The sequence below is a fragment of the Lathyrus oleraceus genome, chromosome 2 (assembly GCF_024323335.1).
Source record: "Lathyrus oleraceus cultivar Zhongwan6 chromosome 2, CAAS_Psat_ZW6_1.0, whole genome shotgun sequence".
Taxonomy (NCBI): domain Eukaryota; kingdom Viridiplantae; phylum Streptophyta; class Magnoliopsida; order Fabales; family Fabaceae; genus Lathyrus; species Lathyrus oleraceus.
The window spans coordinates 396217302-396227609 of record NC_066580.1 but is presented as its reverse complement, the minus strand read 5'-3'; positions in this window follow the sequence as shown (position 1 = coordinate 396227609).

Sequence of the window (10308 nt, the reverse complement as noted above, 5' to 3'; positions counted from 1 at the left end):
TTATGGGTTTAATATGGGAGGTCACAGCATGTTCCTCACCATCTTTCTTCTTTCCAAATGCCCCATATTGTTTGGTAGAAGAGCCTTCTTCTCTGGTCAGGCGCCCTTCCCTGACTCCCTCCTCCAGACGCATCCCCATGTTCACCATCTCGGTGAAATCAGAAGGAGCGCTGGCAATCATCCGCTCATAGTAAAATGAGCTTAAGGTCTTCAGGAAGATCTTGGTCATTTCTTTCTCCTCCAGCGGAGGCACAACCTGTGCTGCTAGCTCTCTCCACCTCTGGGCGTACTCTTTGAAAGTTTCCTTGTCCTTCTGGGACATGGCTCTCAATTGATCCCTATCGGGAGCCATATCCACATTATACTTGTATTGCTTGACGAAAGCTTCGCCAAGGTCATTGAAGGATCTGATGTTCGCACTGTCCAAGCCCATATACCATCTCAGGGCAGCACCGGACAAACTGTCCTGGAAATAGTGAATAAGAAGTTGATCATTGTCGATCTGAGTCGACATCTTCCTGGCATACATGACCAGGTGGCTGAGAGGGCAAGTATTTCCCTTGTATTTTTCAAAGTCAGGCACTTTGAATTTTATAGGGATTTTGACATTTGGGACTAAGCAGAGTTCAATAGCAGACTTGCCGAAGAGGTCCTTTCCTTTGAGAGTTTTGAGTTCCTTGCGGAGCTCAAGAAACTGATTGTTCATAGCATCCATCTTTTCATAGACATCTGGTCCCTCAAACGGCTCAGAGTGGTAGATGGTGTCGTCTACTCTGGGCATAGTATGCACGACAGGAGGTGGAACAACAAGGACCGGGCTAGATGCCGGAAGAGAAGCAAATGTCGGGGAAAGACCCTCAGGAACAAAATTGGGAGGCATCCCCCAAGGAAACCCGACTGGCATAGCTGTTGGTGCAAAGTGGGCGTTGGCCGCAGGCACTGTTGAAGAGGCAATCTCGGAGATGACTGTCCTTTGGGGAGGAGTTGAAGGCGTCGGAGACGATTGGCTCTGGGCGGCCATGAAAGACTCCATCAGGGCAGTCAGTCTGGCCACTTCCTCCTTGAGTTCACGGTTCTCTTGCTCTAGATGATCCATCAGTCTTGAAGCGTTGGCTCGAGTGTAGTACCGGTGAGTTAGCTTGTCTTCAAAATAAATGAAGAACACAGAGTTAGACCATAGAACAAGAAGCCTGGAGCAAAACCTGCTTATGCACATGATGCATGCAATGCTTGTGCATATGATTTATTTTTTTAATCAGAGGAACTTTTAGAGTCCTATTTGCAAGTTTTTGAAAATATTTTAGACATATATGGAAATATCATATCAATAATATTTGGAAAATATTTTTACACCAAAGAAGTACAGTATTGGTAACCAAATACAATACAAGAGAGAAGGAAAATGAACATCCTATGGAACCCTAGAAGCAATCATCTAAAGCTCTGGAGACTGGAAGATAAGCTGCACGAAGCCTCTTCACCTCCCTCTCATAGGCTGCCTCCATATCTGCCTTCTCTTTGGCGAGTCGATCGTACTTCCTCTTCCAGAACTATGAAGACTGAGGAAGAAGAGAAGTCAATGTATCATCAGGCTCATTAATAACCTGGTGCTCAAGGAACTCTACCAGAGCATCCTTCTCTCTAATCTGCTGAAGCAACTCCTCTCGTTCACGGATCCAGGCACGTGAACGGTCGTCGTCTCTCAACTCCCCTAATCCTTGGTCGGGGAGGGTTGAAGGCCCAACCACAACCAAAGGTGTAGGTCTTGGATACTCATAAGGCATGAGGTACTCGGAAGCTCTCCTCCTAACCCAAGAGGTATAGGGTTCCAACGCAATAGAGTTCTTCGGACTAAGCTCCTTCCTTCCCTTCCTAAGGATCTTGCGCCAAGCGCAAACCATCCTGCCCTTCAAGCCTTGGGGATCTTTACCCTCCTGGAAGAATACACCTTCTAACAGAACGTTATTAGGTTTATCCTTCAAGGGGAACCCAAGCTGACGACGTGCCAAAATAGGGTTATAGTTAATCCCACCACATGTACCAAGAAGAGGCACATTGGAGAATTCACCACAAGAGTCGATAATCTGCACACCATCATATACCCGGTTGTACCAAAAGATATCATCATTAGTGAGAGACATAAGTCTCGTGGACCACCGCAGACATCCTTTGTTCTCCTTGAAGGAGACCGTCTGCGACAAGTGCGAAATAAACCACTTGTACAGAAGAGGAAAACAACACACAACGGTACCACCACCCTTTGCATTCCTCATATGTAAAGAGAAGTAAGTGTCACCCAACAGAGTCGGAACGGGATTAAGAGTAGAGAAAATCCTAATGGCGTTCGCATACACAAACTTGTCGATGTTGGGGAATAACACTAGCCCATAGATGAGAATACAAATATGGCCTCAAAGGCGTCCTCACTCATGGCCTTCCCATACATAGTAGCTTGAGCAATGAGGAACTCAGAAGGGAGACCTTAAATTCCACCTTTGGTAGTCATATGAGCACCAACCAGAAATTCATCTATGTGCAACAGATCAACAATCTCTTGAGAAGTAGGAACCCTCTCTAAGCCACTGAATGACAACTGGTCTAGGATAGGTATGCCCACAAGATAGGCATACTCCTCAAGCGTGGGCAAAAGCTGGAAATCCGGAAATGAAAAGCAACGGTACAAGGGATCATAGAACTGCACCAATACACTCATCAATCCTTCATCCACTTGAGTAGCCAGAATAGATAAAAGCTTCCCATGACGAGCCTTGAAACCCAAGGGATCTATTGCATAGAATATCAAATTCCTTAGCTCTTTCAAGTTGGGTTGTCTGAAACTGTACTTCTTCATATTCCTTCTTTGTCTTTCCATGTCTGAAAATTTGCAAATAGACCTCTTAAGTTCCTTGAAAATTTTCTCATTATTGATGATATGGATGCAAATGGGTGCATGAATGCATGGATGCAACAATCACACTCAAGGATCAAGCAAAGCACACCACACAAAGGTCATGGGATGGATCAAGTCATCCTTAATATCAATCATCCATTTTGGTGGATTATGGTTTACACCTTATCAACACCCAAGTTCCATTGATATTAAGGATACAAGAACGGATCAACCATGAATCAAGGGTTTGTTGCAAGTCACGAGCATGGAGTCTCGGTTAAGAACCACCCAAAGGGAATGTACTAGGGTTTAAACCTGCCAAACATGTTCTACAAGAGGTTTCCATAGTCATCATCCCATCTTTAGGATATTATCGGATAAACGAGTACTCGTATTCCAAAAATATTCTCAAGAGAGACTCTTATGAGTGTAGTATCGCGTAATAATCGTATCAAATCTTACACTTGAACGACCTTCGCACTACGTCCTAAAAATAGGCCAAGATGGGCTTGGTAAACTAAGGTCCTTGGCTTCTAAGGTCTATATTGGAAAGAGTAATGCCTAACCACGACTACTCATGTGACATTATTGATCCCAACATGACCTCCACCAAGTGAATGGGCTTGCAAGTCAACTTGCTAAGGAATAACTCCACACAAGTCAACAAGACTATGCCATTCTCCTATCCTAAGTGCACTCGAGTTCGGGTATAGAACTCATCTCACAAAGATCACCAAGCATACAAGGAATTAATATTCAAGTAATTCAATCATTACATACAATACAGTAATCCCAAATTGCACAAAAATATGTCACAAAATAATATACAATACAATACAACAAATGTGAAAAGTAGGCAAAACCCACTAGGCAAATTTCCCCAGCAGAGTCGCCACTTTTCTGTAGCGGGGTATTCGTTACCATTAGACATATTGACTAAATCCAAGGTAAACCATACAAGTCGAGTAGCCACCGCACTTCTATTTATCCAAAGGAATGGTTAGAAAGCGGACAAAAACCTAAAAGTTTTATCGAATCAAAAACTAGTAAAAATGTCAGAGATCGGGGTAAGGGGGTTGGTTATGCAATGGGAAGGTGTTAAGCACCCAAAATATCCTAGGTACTCCTAGGGAGCCCTTTTCACACTTGTTGTAAGGTTGGTATTTTGTGAAAAATTTGTTTGTGCAAACATGATTGAAGAGATGAGAAGAGAATATACAAGTTATTTACAATTTGTGTTTGAATGGATAAACCCATTGCCTATGTACCATCTTAAAAAAGATTAAGATCAAAACCTCGTAGTTCGGGGTAAAAATCTCAAAACGAGTTGGTGAATTGATGGGTCCAAAACCCTTAAGGTCTTTTGTTATCCAAGGGAGAAAACTCAACCTAAAAACCACAAATCCACCATGTGAGGATAGCTTCAACATGCTAGTGAGGGGTTAACCCTATAATAAGCATGGAAGACTCATTGTCCATAACTAAGGATATAGGTGAGTATTACATCTACCTCAAGGATAACTCAAACCTAATAATTATTGGTTATGAAAAGTTTTTGATAAGAAGTGGCCATTGAAACCACAAAAAGTATTTGAATGAGTTATATTTACCAATGAAAAGTATTTACAAAATATGGTCAAAGTTGACTTAAAGATTCAATTCAAAATAAGTGTTATGAAAAGAAAGTTTGAAAATCAAAAGCATAATGCTTAGGTTTCTAATGTTTGAAAACAAATGTTAAATGTTTGCACAAAAGTTTTGGCTTGGGTTAGAGTGGAGGGAAGAAGAAGAATGGCTAAAGTCCTAATCATACAAGAGATGAAGGAGAAGAAATAAGACCACAAATGGAGTTCCTCTCTTGAGATCATATTGATGATCCAAGTAGCTCCCATCCTTTGGAATATGCAAGCAAATAAGTAAAAGCTCAAGGAATCAAATCAATCAAGCAAGCTCTTAGAAGATCCTCAATGGCTCTTGTATCTTTCTCTTTGAAGCACATGACAATGGTTCTTCAATTTGGCTTAAATAGGATTCCCTATGAAGCAAATCAAGAATGGACAAGAGTGAGCTGAGAGATTTGGTCCTTCTAATCCATCTTCAACATTGAGGCATTTTACTCCATTTTTGCATAGGGTATGTCCTAGAATCTAAGTCCATTTGTCCATATTTTGCATTTTGTCCACAACAATCAAAACAAAAGCACAAGCACAATAATATATACACAATTATGTGCTCAAGTGAGCAAAAGGAAAATTGCATTAACATAAACATGTGCTCAAATGAGCAAAGGGCAAAAGCAAATGAATAATATGTACAAGAATAGTAAATTGCATAAATGTAAAGAGCAAGAATTAAATGTTAATGGTTAATAGTTAGTGTTAGAGTTAGTGTGCCATAAGGCAATTTAGCGCTATGTTAAGCAATCGTAATTGGACTTATGTAAAAGTCACAACTATCTGAGGCCGGTCAATAATAATGTAGGCAACAACACAAGTTAGAGATTTTGATTAGTGAATCAAACTCCTACAACTTGCCATGCCAAAAAAGAAGATGAGAAATGATCTTGTAATTGTTTAGGTTCTTTGCTTGATTAGGAAGCAACCTATCCTTAATGCAAAGCCATACACTTGATCTATGATCAAGATGAATTAGATTTGAATCAAGGAAGGTTAAACCTCCCATGTATCAAGGCTAACCACCAATCTTTAACTCATTGATAAAAAGAAGAAGAAGAAGAAGAAGACGAAGAATATTAAAGTGCATTAATGGAAATGAAATGAGATAATCATCAAGCATTGACCAAAGAGATATGAAATCAAGGTCAAACAATAGTGTCGCACCTCGAAAAATGGGGATACGACTTTAAAGCGAAGCGCGATCGCACGCTCGCAATGATGGACTGAACAGAGTCGCCATCGAACTTTATTTATTCCTAAAAAGGAAAGGGGAAATATCGATAAAACCTCTAAAAGAAAGGATAAGATATGGTCATCGCAACTGTAGCGGGGTATTCGTTACCATTAGAGATATTGACTAAATCCAAGGTAAATCATACAAGTCGAGTCGCCACCGCACTTCTATTTATCCAAAAGGAATGGTTAGAAAATGAACAAAAACCTAAAAGTTTTATCAAATCAAAAACTAGTAAAAATGTCAGAGATCTGGGTAAGGGGGTTGGTTATGCAATGGGAAGGTGTTAGGCACCCAAAACATCCTAGGTACTCCTAGGGAGCCCTTTTCACATTTGTTGCAAAGGTTATTGTTTTTTTTTTGTGAAAATTTATTTGTGCAAACATGATTGAAGGGATGAGAAAAGTGTGTATGTTTATCTAATGTACTACTTACTAAAAGAAGGGTCAAAAGAAAATACTCGCACAGACGTCGCATCCACTGCATACGTATCTCATCTGAATCTGAGAATCAGAGTCTTCGTAGCTCGGCTACCTATGGGTTAAAGAGGAGTGTGCTCGCTAAGACATCGCGTCTTATGCCTACGTATCTCATCTGGAATAAAAATCAGAGCAAAACGTAGTTCGACTAACTACAGGGTAAGGGTTGTGTTTTGGGGTGAACGACGTTACTACGCAATCTACTGGATGCTCGACCTTTGGAGACTTACTCGCCTGTAGTAGAAGGACATAACGTGTTCTTAGGAGAAGAAAAATCAATGAGTTTGGGGTGTTTAGGGATGCTCATGCAAAAAGGGAAGTCCTAGACGAAGGAACATGCATAAAGTAAACATGCCAACAAGGGGCTCAGAAGTAAATAACCAAAAGAAAACAAATGCCTCCTATCGAGGTCTTCCAGCTAAGAAAGCGATAAAATGCGGGAAAGAGGTAAAAGTACCACACGGATAAAGATCCGGAGTAACAGCAACTAAAGGAGTAAGAAACCCCAGGGATCTCCCAAGCTAGTACCATCAAAGAAAGCGAGTCAGTACAGGTAATCGGAATAAACCTCCAGGTGGTATCCCACAAATAAGGCGAAACACCAGGCAAGCTATCCCTGCAAGAGTACGTGAGCCCTCACAAAACAAAACTCAACAAACAGGTTAGAGAAACAAGATAGGGTAATCAAGAGTTGCCCCTAAATAAAATGTAACCACATGAATCATGCCATTAAAATTCACAAAAAGCTCACAAAAAGCAACCAAGGGTAGGAGGCCTAAACCTCTTGTCAAACACATGCATCAAAAGGGTATCAAATTCACCCATAATACCTCATACATTCAGAGCATTCAAATTAAAAGCATAAAGTAATGGGAATAAGGCAAACCTGATTGGAGAGATCGAATGAATTTGACTTGCCCGATTGGGTTTGCAAAGCACTCTTAGGGTTTATAAGAGAGGGAATTGGTTCTTTGCCGATGAGTTCCCTTCAGTCTCTGGAGGTTGCTCTGAACTCTGTTAGCTCTTCTCTCACTATCTTTTTCCCTGCCAGGGTAATAGGAATAGAATGAAATTTTATTTCACTGAAACTCTGAATTTATAACCTGATTTTTGGGGACTTGTGGGCTCAAATGAGAGAGGCCCAAGTCTAAAATTTTATTTATTTATTTATTTTTTCGTTTTTCGTTTTTTTTTTCGTTTTTCATTTTTTTTTCGTTTTTCATTTTTTTTCGTTTTTCGTTTTTTTTTTCACGTGGGCTTCGCCTAGCGAGTATGACAGTTCACGAAATTCCTCTAATCGTAGGTGATTCTGGTGGCTTTTCTTGGGACTCGCTAGGCGACCCATTGTGCTCGCCTAGCGAGCATGACAACTCATGAACAAACTTTTGCTCCTTCAAGATTAACGTTTTGACTGACGAATAGACCCCATTTGAACCTGTTGGAAGTATCTCAAGCCATTCCCTTGTGTTGACTGATCATCTAAATAGAACCCATAAAGTGTCTTGGATGATACTCAAGCTTCAAACAAAAGATGTTAGTGACACATTTTTGTGCTTTTGGTTAGTAAACAAAAGTAAGAAAAACAATGATGTATAATTCAAGCATGCTTGGTGATCTCAAACCAATCACAAGGAGTCCCACCCGAAGGCAAAGGGAACCAAGATGCTAAAGATCCTTGAGGCAATGCAAATGCAATGTTATGATGCCATGAGGGATCTTAGGGTCAAAATTGGGGTCTTACAGATGCCCCTATTTAAGGTTAAAATCTTCGTCTCGACGGGGTAGAATGGGCTTAAATAATAACAAAGAGACGAATTTTGGTCCCTAAGAGACCTCATGATGCAAATGTAGGTATGAAAAGTGGTAGCACTTTGTGGAGATATGTGTCCACAAAAGCAAAGAAATCAGAAGCCACTGATAATCCATATGAGCAATTCACTCCATGGGACCAAGACCCTGGGACTCTCCTGGGGATAGAAAAGGGATAAAAATGCGCGAGCAGGTCACGACTCAAAGCGTGGGGAACAGAATTCCAAAGGGAAAAGATCCAATGGAAAGACTCGAGCTGACTCGAAGATGCATGTATTGGGGAATATGCCAATACAGCAAAAAACTATCCACAGTGGATACTTCGGATAAAATCCAGATGAAAACAATCCACTAAGGGACTTCGCTGGGGATGTCCACAAGGACACTCCTGGGGAAGCAGCGGGACGAGGTATTACTGGTTACTGGGTAATAAGCTCAAGGAGACATGTGATCTGAACGCCAGGTATGAGGGTGAGAGATACAACATGCTCAGGAAGAGATGAATATCCAAGACCGGTATAAGGGTGAGAGATATCAAAACTTCAAAACGTCTGAGGAAAACCTAAAAGGTATACTTCAACTCAGGGATTCTGATTCCATAGGGGACAAAAAGTCATAATAGGGAGCAGAGAGGAAGGAACACCAGGGATACCAGTTACTGGGCATATAATAGGTGACCAACCAAGGCGTGAATTGGGGAATATTCCCAAAACACTCATCATCCAAAAGAGGGCTAAAAGCAAACTCGATTACAGGATGGATATTCGACTCCACAAAGGGGATACGAATCTTACTCAACTGGGGAAGAACAAAAGGCTTCAGACCCGAGAGTGCATGATATATACTATCTATTACCGTCAGAACGTAGATAATATAATCGCATGGGCGATTATCCACAACCGGTTACTGGGTTAATAAAGGATAAATCGACCGAAAAGAAAAGGCATCGGGATACCGAAACTAGGTATATAATGATGACCAATTCAGGAGAGAAAAAAACGTCACCAACAACAACAAGGTAGACGAGAGATGACCCGCTGGGGATAAATTGCGTAATCAGGGCAATTATCCAAGCAACGAGGGGATATCATCACCGAATATTGGATGAAGATAACTGTCACCAATTAAAGATGAGCAAAAATAGTTACTCTACAAAAAGGGAAGAAATAGGGTTTACAACTACCGGTATGAGGGTAGAGAAACACAGACTCTGCCGGGGATAATAATTACTAATTATTGAGCAATTATTCATTTACCACGGGGAAACAGGAAAAGATTCTCAAGAGACCGATCTAGGATCAAACTAGATAGGCACACCAAATCAAGACTTGTCCCGGTGAGGATATAACTCAATGGGAAAACCATCCCAATATATGTGTTGGGAAGGAACAAAAACAATCAACGTCCACGAGGATATAACCCGATGGGGAATATGGAAGAAAGGATAGACGCTTTCTGCCTATGGAGCTGACTCTATATGGAGAGATCAGACACACACGTCTGCTTGGGGAAATATATCACCAAATAGCAGGAGACAACTAACAACGATATACGGCAAAGAATGCAACATGAATATCTGAATGTTATAATTATGCATGAATATGCGTGGTTTATGTATGATGTATGCTGACAGACAGACATATCTAACACAACCAGGTCCAGGAATCAACCACCCGGTACTACATCTCAAGAGAGAAAGCCAAGTTCACCAGAGAGTATCCAATCTGCTGGGGATCAGAGATACCAGGAAGCAAAGAACTCTGCAGGGGATGAATCATCAATCATTCCAGCTGGGGACGAGAGTTATCATAGACAAGGTCCACCACACCAACAACTCTACTGGGGAATCTATCCAAGGAGATAAAGGATTTATCGGGATCAACCACCAAATACCGCTCTTGCCCAAAGAGATCCAAGCTGCTGAGGAAGAAAGATTGCTACTCTGCTGAAGGGAAGAGCGGTGACTCTCAACAAGCAATCCACTTGGTAGGATAAACCACAAGGGGTTCCGGAGGGAGGAGATACAGTCATGCCAGGAATATGGACAAAATCTTACCCTGTTGGGGATCGTACCACCCTTGGGAGAGCACCGAGGATCTCCTAAGTATCCTTTCGTCATTGTGAATGTTCACTTTGTTTAAAAACAAACTATAAAAAATTTGATCGTTTAAAACAATGATATTTTCTTAATCAAAACATGCAAAACATTTGTTGAATAGA